The 13,133-nt window shown below is 44.9% G+C and overlaps 1 long non-coding RNA gene across 1 annotated transcript; it reads right to left on the minus strand.

Annotated features, from left to right (window-relative positions):
• Positions 1 to 4,987: 4,987 nt before the first annotated feature.
• On the minus strand, positions 4,988 to 10,360 carry LOC119376787 (uncharacterized). Its single transcript, XR_005180657.2, has 3 exons — positions 10,294 to 10,360; positions 7,096 to 7,276; positions 4,988 to 5,144 (listed from the first exon to the last, which is right to left on the minus strand). It is a non-coding gene; the product is annotated as an uncharacterized LOC119376787 (long non-coding RNA).
• Positions 10,361 to 13,133: the final 2,773 nt, after the last annotated feature.

Below are 13,133 nucleotides of genomic sequence, written 5' to 3' on the forward strand. Positions count from 1 at the left end.
AGTTCTCACGCACTACAGTTCGACATGGTTAACTTGCACCAACTCGTCCAATTTTCCTCTTGCCTAAGTGATTACTACTACGGATGTTATCTGATCAACTAGTAGGAAATGCGCTCACTTTCGCTAATTCAAGGTAAATTCTTACATACCTTGCCCTGCGGTGATAAATCGTATTAATTCTGTTGGGCGACGGGAGCATATGAAGACCTGGTATTTGTAAACAAGAAACAGCTAAAGAAGCGACTTAGCGTTTTATTCTAACGGTGCGGTGGGCGATGTTTAGTTGTCAACTTCGCGATTATTGGTACTGTCGTACAGTCTGAATCACGCTTGTCTGCAGTGCTCAAGCGGATGATTCGGCCGCCGTCTTTTTCACGGGAGCGCCGAGAGTGACGCCACGATACCACGGTCATACGGCAAGATGCAAGAATTGGAATGTATGTACCAGAGAGTTGGAAAAACACCAATATTTTACTGATACAAAAAAGGGAGACTTGAATAACTACAGACAGATCAACCTCAGCATTGTACAAAATATTCACGAAGATAATTTCGAATGGGATAAGAGCCACACTTGACTGTAAAGGTACCCTGAAACGGTTTTTGAAATTTTGTCAGCGTTCAGGTTACAGCATCATCAAATCATTCGCACCACGAATTAAACGACGCACCGTGTATCAAGGCAGCTACGGGCAATTATAGTTATACCCTTCTTCTTGCCACTGCTTTGCCTCCTCAACTCGTATAATGCCATCGCTGGCGGCCGCAACGCACTCGACGGGTCGAGCTCCATTGAGTGCGCTGTTGGCAACAGAGACCAAGTGTGCGGAGTGGTTGAGATCTGCTCCACCACGTGCCAGCACACGACCAGCTGTCCTTATTTTATTCTCCTGTAGGGCGACAATCTGCAAAGGCATGCGGACAAACAGAAAGTATTTGAGAACGATCATCAATCAGTGTAGGTCCTGTAATTTTTCATGTCCCTGACGTCCCCTTTCTTATGAATCAAGATCATGTTGGCATTCTTCCTAGATTACTGTCCGTTGTCTACAAGCTATTTACAAAAGTAATTGCTAACAGAATTAATAAGACATAGAGTTCAATCAACCAAAGGACCAGGCAGGATTTCGTACAGGCTTCTCAACAACAGACCATATTCATACTATCAATCAGGGGATAGAGAAATGCGCGGAATACAACCAACCCCTATACACAGCCGTCATAGATTACGAGAAGGCATTTGATTTGGTGGAGACATCAGCAGTCATGCAGGCACTGCGGAATTCAAAGCATCGACGAAGCCTATATAAACGTAATGGAAGAAATCTACAGCGGATCCACAGCCACTATAGTCCTCCATAAAGACAGCGACAGAATCCCAATAAAGAGGGGCGTACGGCAGGGAGACACGATCTCTCCAATGCTATTCACCGCGTGTTTACAGGAGGTTTTCAGGGCCATAGATTGGGAAGAATTAGGGATAAGAGCTAATGGAGAGTATCTCAGTAACCTGCGATTCGCTGATGACATTGCATTGATGAGTAACGCGGGAGACGAATTACAGCTCACGATTACTGAACTGGATACGGAAAGTAGAAGAGTAGGTCTGAAAATTGATATGCATAAAACTAAAGTAATGTGGAACAATGTCGGCAGAGAACAGCGCTTTGCGATAGGTGGTGAGACACTGGAAAGTTGTAAAGGAATACTACTTAGGACAGGTAGTCCTAAGTAGAATTGCTCGTCGAAACATGGAAGCTACTCAAGAGGACCACAAACATCGCTGCAATAGTAAACAATGTGACATGGCCTTTCATGCCAAAGATGATGTCTTACTATGGGCCCTGGTTCGAACGTCGGGACTTTGCGAGAAATTTCTTCAACAGTACATTGGCTCATACACCGTTCTACGACAAACTTCCCCAGTGAACTATCTCGTCACCCCCTTCAGTCCATCACTGACCACCGCTGTCGTAGCACGGAATTGTTCACGTCCCCCACATCAAGCCTTTTATTACTCGTTCAGCCGATCTTTGAGCTGTGGCCAGGCTGGCCGCTTCGAAGAGGGGGGAAATTAGTTCTCACTTGTACATAGCCATCATCATCTCTATTCTTTGTGTTTTGAGCTGAGGCGGACACTGCAGAATAAGCAGTTCTGTTGACGTCTGGTCTGGTCTTCCTGTGTTGTCCAGTTCATTTATTTTTAGCAGTGTTTAAAATACCGCTGGCATAAGCAGCCAGAACCATCTAGAAAGCAGCCCCAGAACAAAGCAAGGGAGGTGAATGACGATAGCCCATGGCATGCGCCAGTGTGCGCTGTGACGTGTCTGTCATTGACATCGACTACACTCTAAGAGAAAATCAAGTATTTGGGGAGTATTTCCGTCACGCAACTATAATCGTCATCCACCTCGCGCTATCACCGCGGTCCCGGCACTTCCCGGTCACGAACGGCACGTGCGTTATCAGTGTGGCATAGAATTCTTAACTCTTTCCGGCACAGTGGTCACCTACGGTGACCACCCTTTCAACATTTTTAGCAGTGACATCTAGAGGTTGAGCGAGTGAATACGTGTTTGCTTTGCCCTTTTAGTCGTTTATGAAGATGCTCCAGATGGCGCTAGTTATCCAGGGCACCTTTTTTCCTACAAGAAAAAATTTTGCAACAAGCATGCGGTTTCCCGCTGTACCCTGAAAGATTATACGGGCGCAGAGGTACGTGAGGTTGCACGCGAACTTTTTTTGGTGTAACACGCAGCGGAAGAGTACTTCTTGCTGGCTGTGCAAGTAAAAATGCGCTTCGGATCAGTTTCATTCTGTACAGCGACTTTATTCAGGGTAGTTACCTACGCTGACCACCGTGCATGAAAGGGCTATGGGAGGGAGGAAGGGTGATGAAATGGAAGTATGAGGTGGATTGGAAAACACGCAAGTGGTGGCACCAGATATTTTTTAACTTCTTGACTGCAGTGTTGTCAACGCATGCATCATTTTACGGGAACGTGCTGGTTCCGAAAAGATGACCTTGAAAGATTTTAGAAATTTAGCCCGACAGATGACTGTCCAAGCTCTTATAGATCGTACAGATAAACGTAAGTCATCTGTTGGCGCAGGGGCCAAACGAAAGAAATTCAAATCCTTTGTCGACTTCGCCATTCGTACAGCAGCGTCCAACCATCAGCCAACAAGGTGTTCACCACGAAAGTGTGCGAACTGTAGCAGAAAGGCACACCCATCTAGAACAGTTTGGATGTGTCAAACATGCAACGTGCAACTCTGCCTTTGGAAAGGAAAAAAACTGTTTTTCGGAATTCCACAAGAAGTGACCTCCTCTGTGCAAAGCGCAAAGTATGCTGCTACACTGAAAACGACCAGTTGTTACATATTTGTGGACCACAGACCCTTCCGGCACGGTGGTCATCAGCGGTGACCACCTCCCGGGAACTTTGTTACTAGTCGTAATTTTTTTTTCGTGCGTTCAATGTGTTATTTGTGACCTTTTATCATAATTTTAGCATTAAAATTCAAAATTTAAAGCAAAGCCAACTTCTGTGCTTGAAAGAGTTAACAGGAGAGTGACGAAAGCCAGGTTTTCAAGAAAGAAAACGTGAGCAAGCCAGATGACGATTATAGTTGTGTGGCAGAAATACTCCCCAAATACTCGATTTTTTCTTAGAGTGTGTACTCGCAGAACAGGTGAACTGTCACAGTGAGCTTGAGCAGCCACTAAATGCATCGTACCAGTGATGATGTCACAAGTGTTGCTAACTCAGGCACTCGTGCTTAGTTTGAAACCATATTAAAATGTCCAAGGCTATGTCCAATACATGGTCAAAGGTACCTATGTATGTGCAAGAATGGGACCTTTAAGTGGCACAATCAATCAGTGCACTGATCTTGTTGGAAAAAATGTATTTCCTTGCTTCAGCATTCTTCAAACACAAAAGCGGCTGGCTGCCAACATCTGCAACCACACCGCTGTGGGGCATCCATTGTTCTCCAATGAAACCCTATTATGCTACTACATATGGGCATTGTCACTGAACGGTCACATGCATAAAATTAATGTTAAAAATTTGCTAAAAACTCCGGATAACAAGCTGCTGCCCAAAGTCAACATGCACTATGTGCCCACGCATACTGCTGTTGTCAAAGTTGACGTAAAACATGGTTTTTTCCACAGCCTTGGGAAATAGTTTTAACGCAATAGTATTAAAGAGCTTGTATTGCAGAAATTCTGGCGTCAGCATCGTTGGTGGTGACCGAAAAATCAGCGTTGTCCGTGTGCGAAAATTCGAGATAGATGCAATTAAATAAATAATAAAAAAATCTTCGGTCCAAATGAGGATCGAACCCAGGCCTTCTGTGCGGCAAGCAGGTGTCCTATCACGGAGCCACGTCAGTGCTTGAAACTGCTTCGTAAAAAATGCTACAGAAATGTCAAGTAGTTGGAGTCTCCTTAACGCATGTAATATTGCGTGACAGAATCATAGAATCGCACCTGGTGTCAAAACATGAGAATGGTGCAATGGTGGTCTAAAACTTCCCACCCATTACAAAGTGTGCAGTTGTGCAGGTGTGTGTGGCACCTTACGCACACCTCCATATGTACACAGTGGGTACTTTGCTGATTTGCAAAAGGAAGAATATGGCGTAGTGGGCACTTCGCAACTGTACTTGCAAAGTAGGCATTCTAGCATAGTTTGAAACGGCCAATGTTACCCGCACAGACAATCCTTTCCTTGCGGCACGGTTGAAGGCAATGCGCACGGGCCTCGATTACGCTATCGCGTTCTCTTTGAAGGCATAACTCAGCATCCTCCAAGTTTTTTAGAATGCTATTCTGGTTATGGCTTTAAATTGTAAGTTCTTAATTGGTCTTGGGCACCTGGTTAGTAAGTATGCTCGGTCAATTGAATTTTAGAGCCTGGACATGCACTTGAATGATGTCTTCAAATAAAAATAAAACAAAGCAAATTTTCTACATTGTAATCTTTATTGGCATTTCAGGAGCAACACAGTAGGATGACCAAAGGATGTACCACTTCACGACGGAAATTGTATGTTCAAGAATTGTTTCAAAATGTACAGCAAGGAAGATACTGGGATTCTTGTCGCACCATCAGCTGTTCAATATCTGCAAGCTGGAAAGGTGAACAGACACTTTCATGTAAAAATGACCATGCACGCGCTCTGGTGCAAGCTTGTTCAGCTGTGGTAGATAGAACAGTACACAACCTTAATCTTCATGTGCCAGCCACAGAAATGAGGACCATCATCAGATCCACCAGTGAAAGGAATTTTTCTAGCAGCCTGCATATCAACAGTCTCCTCATTTTACTCTATCATCATTGCTCATTCCTCTACTGTTTATGTGTGCGTTTACATGTTAGTCAATCATCACTGTCTAAACAGATCGTAATACTATGGTGACTTAGCACATAAAAAAAGAAAGAGTTCGGAGGAGAACAAGCTAGAGAAAGAGAAGCACTCTCATTGCTTGTTCCCCTCCCGATTCCTTTTTTTTTTATTATCTAAATCACGATTGTATTGTGGTTTGTTTAAGCAGTACAAAATGACTAGCCCACCAACAAGTGTCACTCAATTATGTCATGCCCCTTGGTAGCTTGGAAGATAAGGTGTCATGCTGCTAAGCTTGAGGTTGCAACAACACCCGTGCACTTCGATTTAGGTGCACGTTGACGAACCATGTGGTCCATGTGATGCCATATTGTCAAAATTAATTTGGAGTTCCCAAATACGATGCACATGATGATCATCAGTTTTGGCGATTACACTTGAACCCCTTTGTAAAAGACACCACCGTGCCCAACATCAAATAGGGGTTGATCAGAAAATGAGAACATTGTACCCTGCTTATAAGAGACACCTTATATGAGAAATAACTATTCCCAGGTGTGTTTCTTATAAAGGGGTTCAGCTGTAAGGAATGCCCATCTATTCAAGTGTGTGATCACATGAAAGCAAGAACCCTCATGCTGCACATGGCATGGATCATATGTGGCATTTTCTTTCTAAAAAAGGCAAGTCCACAGCAGAACTGAGAAAAATGCAGTTGTTTGCTACTGATTGTATGGTCGAGCCTACTCTTAACAATTTCCAGTCAGTGCATTAATGTCACCAAGTACTCCAAAGCTACATTGCAATTAATATCTAAATAGCCGGTATCCAGGAGTAGAATTTGGATTTGGCTGTTATACATGCGTCAGCAGTAATTACAGATATGTCACACCAGGAGCATGACACTGCGCCTTCGGAAGTGCGTGGAATTTCTTTCTGAAGCTTCTTGTCGTGATTGCGAACATGTGAGCACATTAAAATCTTTTTTTAAGCAAGTTGGGAAGTTGCTTTCCATGGAATGTTGCTTTTAAATGGTTTTTTGTGTGGTACTGTTTCGATCGCTTCTAGAAATAAATCAATACCCAATTGCTTAATTTTGCTGTCTTGCATTTCAAATGTACCATCTTGGAGTGAAAGCACGATACCAAACCAACTAGGTCACACTAAAGCCCTTCCATCGCGTTTGCTGCCGTTTTTTTAAATAGCACTATCCATTGTTTCGTTGCCGCCGCCCATTTCTGGTTTCGGAGCTCCCGGAAGGAAGTTCTTGAGCCACTTCTTTCTGCTTTTTCCTTCCATCTTGTTTCTGCACGCGAATGTGCACACGCGAGAAAGCAAATACAATTTCCTTCTCAGTTTCGCAAGTGTTGTTTTGTGGTTCGTCTCAGAACTGCGTGCCGCCTAGTGAGTTTTTGCTCGGTGTTTCTGCGTTGCGAGGGCATGGGCGGGCATGGGGTGGGTGCACCAACCAGAAAAGCAGCAGAAACATAATGGCAGCACTTCGGCTTCCGCTGGGTGGGGTACCGATGTAAAGGGAGAGGGGGAGGATGAGTTGGCACTACATAACCTAGCCGGCGGAAAGCGCATGGAGGGGCTTTAGGTCACACCTGTAGATGCGAAACGATTGATAATTGTGACTGGATGTAATAATTACCTTCTTATTAACTCCAATAAAACTAAAGCAACATTTTTCAGAGCAAAAAATCAAGCTATTTCTGTCAGAGCCACACTTACCTTAGGAGGGAATGCCATAGAAATTACTAACACAGAATGCTTGGAGTCTACTTTAATGAATTCATGCTATGGGATAGTCACAAAGAACATCTTCAAAGTAAGCTTGCACGTGTAGTTGGCGTTTTGAAAAAATTCCAGCATCTATTGCCAGAAAAAGGCAAAGCTTACGTTGTACCGAGCCCTGTTTGAATCACAGTTAAAATACTGCATATTGGTATGGGGAAGTTCAACAAAAACAAATATTAGTAAACTAATTTCAATGCAGAAAAATGCGCTTAGAGCGATTGCTGACGTGCCTTACAGAATGCACTCTGAACCACTGTTTACCACCTCATATCATGCACTTAAAGGGGTACTGACACGAATATTTTCAGTTGTCGTTTTTTTGGCGTCAAATGAAGGGTCAAGCCCTCAAGAGCCTAGAAAAGGTGGTGCTAAGCGCGAGTGCGCCCTGAAAAAGTAATTACAGTATGTTTTTAAAAGCTAGTTTCAGTTCGTACTGTACCCTGACGTCACAACACAGTATGAGCTTCTTGTCACATGCTTGCACAATATATAGTGACGTTTCCACGGTCGCTCCGCACCATGGCTCCATTGGTGACGCACAAGTGGCCATCTTGGAAGTTTTGGTACCTAACGTCATCACAACTAGCCAGACTGCTGCGTGAAGTCACCGGAATTTGTACTGTAGCCTGATGTCAAGCTAATGTCGATGTCAGTAGGTGCGCCATGGAAAAATTAATTTTAATATCAAATTAAAATACCTTATCGGCATTTGCTGAGCTTCACACTTGCTCAGAGCCATCTATGCATACAGGAGATTTGTATAGCAGAGTAAATTCGCCTTCGAGAAAAGGTGTCAGTACCCCTTTAACCAACATGTACTATTGCGCGGCCGAGTGCTCTGCAAGCTTGTACAGCGGCGCCGATCACAGCGTACTTTCGAGTTATCGGGAGAGAGTTTGGCTGCTCGTGCGAGCACGCATCGCCCCCACCCTTGGTTGCTTTCACCCTCGAAGTTATCATTTTCGAAGCTGATATCACCTCAGGGCAAAACAAGGGCGAGGATGAAAGCAAGTGGAGGGGATGCGCGCTCGCCGGGACAGCCAAACTCTCTCCTGATAACTCGAACATATGCCATAATCGGCGCCACTGTACAACCTTGCAGAGCATTCGGCCATGTGCTCGCGTGATGTAGCTCATACTGAGTGCAATAGTACCATCATCGTCTTTTACAGCTCTACAAATCACAGATTGAACACGGCATATTGTTCTTATGTGAAGTCGCTAACCTCCACACCAACATTCTTTACTACCTTACAAGGCACCACGAGTACTGGTCTGTGCCTCACCCATGTACTAACTACGGCTTTCAAGCCCTGCCTTCTTTGCTTAACAAGTTTGTATTTTCTCACACCTCGATACGCGAACATTCCTTTAACTCTCTTCGAAACTCTTCCGTTAATGTGTCAACCCACCACCTTAATTATATTTTGTGTACGCAACTTATTTGAATATATCTGGAGATATAATGTATTTGTAGTATTACGCATTTTATTGTGCACCGTGTTTTTTCTGCTATAACATTAGCCTGTGCTATTTCTGTTTTCGTGCATACCGCAGTACCGATGTTTACGGGGGAAAGCGAACGTCAAGCCGCGACTGTGCGGCTTTCTTTCCCTCCTCCTCAGTCATGTATTTTTTTGTATGCATGTCTGAAATAAAGACTCAGACTGTGATTATGAGGGCTCCGGAGATGTTGATCATCTGGTGTTCTTTAACGTGCGTCCTGCCACGGCAGCCTAGTGGTTATGGTGTTCGACTGCGGACCTGAGGGTCGCAGGATGGAATCCTGGTTGCGGCGGCCACATTTCAATGAAGGCGAAATGCTAGAGGCCTGTGTACTTAGATTAGGTGCACGTTAAAGAACATCAGGTGGTCAAAATTTCTGGATCTCTTAATTACGACGTCCCTTATAATCATATTGTGGTTTTGGGACGTAAAACCCCAACAATTATTATAGTGTTGTTTAATGTGCACCTAAATCTAAGTACACAGGTCTCTCACATTTTTTATTCATCAAAATGTGGCCGTCACGGCCAATTCGACCCTGCAACCTCTGAGTCCGCTGTTGAGCACCATGACCACTAGACTATCATGATAGGTTGTATACATAACTGCACATTTGTGCATATGTTGATCAATGTATATACCATGGTAATCACCCAGTACCTTCAGTGCCAGGCCAATAAACCAGGCTAACATCTCCAAGACCATAGAAAATCCCTATTTTTCTATATAACTTATAAAAGAAATAATAGAACAGATAGACGGTTCTGCACAAATGCATTTTTGCCTGGTCCTTGTGATTACAGGTTGTCTAAAGGCTCTAAATATTCGCTTGGCGGACAATTTCATTCGTGAAAACAATCTGATTGGTTTCCATTGTGGTGTCACTGTGAATAAATGAGTAAAGGCCACCCTATTTCGCGGCGTTTTTAGTTGTGCACGCGTACGTGCTAATTTATGCACCGGTAAAAATAAAGCAAATTAAATGTACGTCTGTGTTTTTCAAACCACCGCGTTCATGTCCGCTCGAGATCGCCGGCTACAGCTGCTGTCCGCATGGTCGTAACTGCGCACTGCTGAGCAAACAAAAGTTGGTCTGTCATGGGTGCACCGAGAAGAATACAGCAATGGTTGACGCCAGTACAGTAGCGACAGCAGCCGGTGGGACGCCGAGAGGTCTCTGCAGTGGCACGATTCTCAATGGCTTCTTGCGGTGCAGAACACATGTCAACGCCATGTTTAGGCAGTTTATGCTATCACGGGCCCATCTGATGGCGGGTCATTAAGCCAGAAGCTGTGCTCTTCTTGCACGAACCAAGCAATATGCTATGCGCTGTGCAACTGACGATGAGGACGAACGAATGCGATCAGAATCCAGCGAAAAGTGAACATAGAGACAACGAACGACAGGAAGCTGCGCTAGTTCGTATGAATCGATCGCGAAATGAGGAAATTCGTCGAACGAGAACAGTAAAGACGACGCGTCGTCTGGTTCTCTCAGGTCCGTGTTTGCGCAGCTCACGTGCCATTCCCACATGCGAGGACAGCGGTAGCCGTGAAAGCAAAACATATTCGCCTTTCTACGCGGGCCGCGTAAGACCGTGCAGGATGCTGTGGCGTTTTGCTTACCTTTGATGACCAGTAGGCAAATTGTCGTAGACCAAATATCGATGCTTGACTTTCCGGATGATGCTAAATATCATCACCACCCAATATATCCATATATTTTTCACAATGTCATGAACAACAGCGTCAAGCTTGGAAGTTGAAAGCATGCGGAGTTCAAAAATGTAAACAGGAAGCCGCCATGCACTTGCCGCAGGAAGCAGGTGGCGCTACGCACAGGAAACCGAAACCGAAATCGGGATTTTTGAACGCTTTTGATCGGTTCGTTAGCGGAGGCCAACCATAAATTCCTAAAAAAAGAGGACTTTTTCTCCATGGGGACAAAATTATTACTGTGTAAAATGCTCCTTGGCCATTTGGCTGAAATCAAGGCGTGGAACAGAGAGAACTTGGTCTAACTTTTTCACCCTTGCTCAGGCCTCGAAATATTTTGATCTGCAGAAACCGGCCGTTGAAAAAGAGGGAAAATGTCGTTGAAATATGCGACGTCATGCTCAATGGCAGTTGGCATTTCGGCGCGAAGTTCAAAAATTCGATCTCGAACCTCTTTTTTTTTTCATTAATCCACTTGTCGCCGCAAAAGCAAAAAGAAAAAATACGACTCACTAAAAAATCCGTTTACGCGCTTGTGAAAGATTATGACAATAAAAACATTACGAGCTACCACGCTACAAAAATAGGCATAACTTACTGTAAACCACAAAATATTGCTTAAAATGTACTGATGGGCTAGTTGGTGAGCCATGATTCTCGAATAGGCAGCGCAAAGGCAACGAACACGGACACAAAAAAAGACGCAAACACAGGCGCTGTACTGCAACTGGTGATTTATTGTCGAAAGACCCGGCTTATGTATGTGAACCCGCGCATGCGCCCTCACAGCAGTGGATACGATGATGACGAGGAAACCGCACAAATCAAGGCACAACAAAAAAATCAACAGAAAAAAAAAAAAAAAAAAAAAAAAAAAACAAAAAAAAAAACAAAAAAAACAAAAAAACACGTGGTTCTGATAAAAAAAAAAAAAAATTGCCACACAGTATGTGGTTACATACAAAGATATCGGCGCGCTTTTCAGAGAACGCAACCGAGGGGCAACTGATACACTTATCTTTCCATTTGTCAATTTCCATGGCCTCGATTACCTCTCTGGTTTCCTTCTTACTTGCGCACAATCTCCGTACCTGTTAAAGTGGGAGCACAGCCACAATCCCTACAATGGAAGGCCAAATGCCCAGAATCTTTTGCTGCAAAGTGGCGGTTGTGTTCCGTTAGCCGTGTGTTTATGCACCTGCCCGTCTGACCAATGTACACCTTGTTACAGGTCAGAGGGATCTTGTAGATCACCTCTTCTGTGCATGCGACGTAGGGGTTGCGGTGCTTGATTCACACGATTGCGTGTGCGTCTTAGCGTCATTGACCTTTTTGCACAGGCCCGACAATCGCACTGGTGCCGAGAACACAACGTCGACACCGGCTTTCCGGCCTATCTTTCGCAGATTGTGCGAAATGGTGTGCACATAAGGTATCACCACCGTACGCCGGTGGTTCCTGCTTGCGGCAGCACCTGTTTTCTTTTTTCGCAAGCCTTCTGCGACCGAAACCAAGAGGTTCGTCGGGTACCCAGAGCGCCTAAGGCGGCTCACCTGGTTAGTGAAGCTGGCATCACCTTTGTGCGGACGGCTATATTAGGTTTTTAGACCTTGGTGTATACGTTTCGCTGATCACACATGTTGGGCTTACGAACCAAGGGGCAACAAACCCGTCCTCCCTTACCAATCCGCGCACTCCAAATTGTAAAGAGAGCAATTGCCAGATCATGCTTCTTAGCGCCCTCCAGAAATCCTGTCCGCACAAAGGTGATGCCAGCTTCACTAACCAGGTGAGCCGCCTTAGGCGCTCTGGGTACCCGACGAACCTCTTGGTTTCGGTCGCAGAAGGCTTGCGAAAAAAGAAAACAGGTGCTGCCGCAAGCAGGAACCACCGGCGTACGGTGGTGATACCTTATGTGCACACCATTTCGCACAATCTGCGAAAGATAGGCCGGAAAGCCGGTGTCGACGTTGTGTTCTCGGCACCAGTGCGATTGTCGGGCCTGTGCAAAAAGGTCAATGACGCTAAGACGCACACGCAATCGTGTGAAATCAAGCACCGCAACCCCTACGTCGCATGCACAGAAGAGGTGATCTACAAGATCCCTCTGACCTGTAACAAGGTGTACATTGGTCAGACGGGCAGGGCATAAACACACGGCTAACGGAACACAACCGCCACTTTGCAGCAAAAGATTCTGGGCATTTGGCCTTCCATTGTAGGGATTGGCTGTGCTCCCACTTAACAGGTACGGAGATTGTGCGCAAGGAACGTAAGAAGGAAACCAGAGAGGTAATCGAGGCCATGGAAATTGACAAATGGAAAGATAAGTGTATCAGTTGCCCCTCGGTTGCGTTCTCTGAAAAAGCGCGCCGATATCTTTGTATGTAACCACATACTGTGTGGCAATTTTTTTTTTTTTTATCAGAACCACGTGTTTTTGTTTTTTTTTTTTTGTTGTTTTTTCTGTTGATTTTTTGTTGTGCTTGATTTGTGCGGTTTCCTCGGTCATCATCGTATCCACTGCTGTGAGGGCGCATGCGCGGGTTCACATACATAAGCCGGGTCTTTCGACAATAAATCACCAGTTGCAGTACAGCGCCTGTGTTTGCGTCTTTTTTTGTGTCCGTGTTCGTTGCCTTTGCGCTGCCTATTCGAGAATCACAAATATTGGCCCTCAATGTCACGACCGTACCCAGGAATTTTTTTTTTTTGGGGGGGGGGGGGGTGTTTGTGTAGAACGGCTAACT

This window comes from Rhipicephalus sanguineus, unplaced genomic scaffold (genome assembly GCF_013339695.2).
Source record: "Rhipicephalus sanguineus isolate Rsan-2018 unplaced genomic scaffold, BIME_Rsan_1.4 Seq225, whole genome shotgun sequence".
In the NCBI taxonomy this organism is placed as follows: domain Eukaryota; kingdom Metazoa; phylum Arthropoda; class Arachnida; order Ixodida; family Ixodidae; genus Rhipicephalus; species Rhipicephalus sanguineus.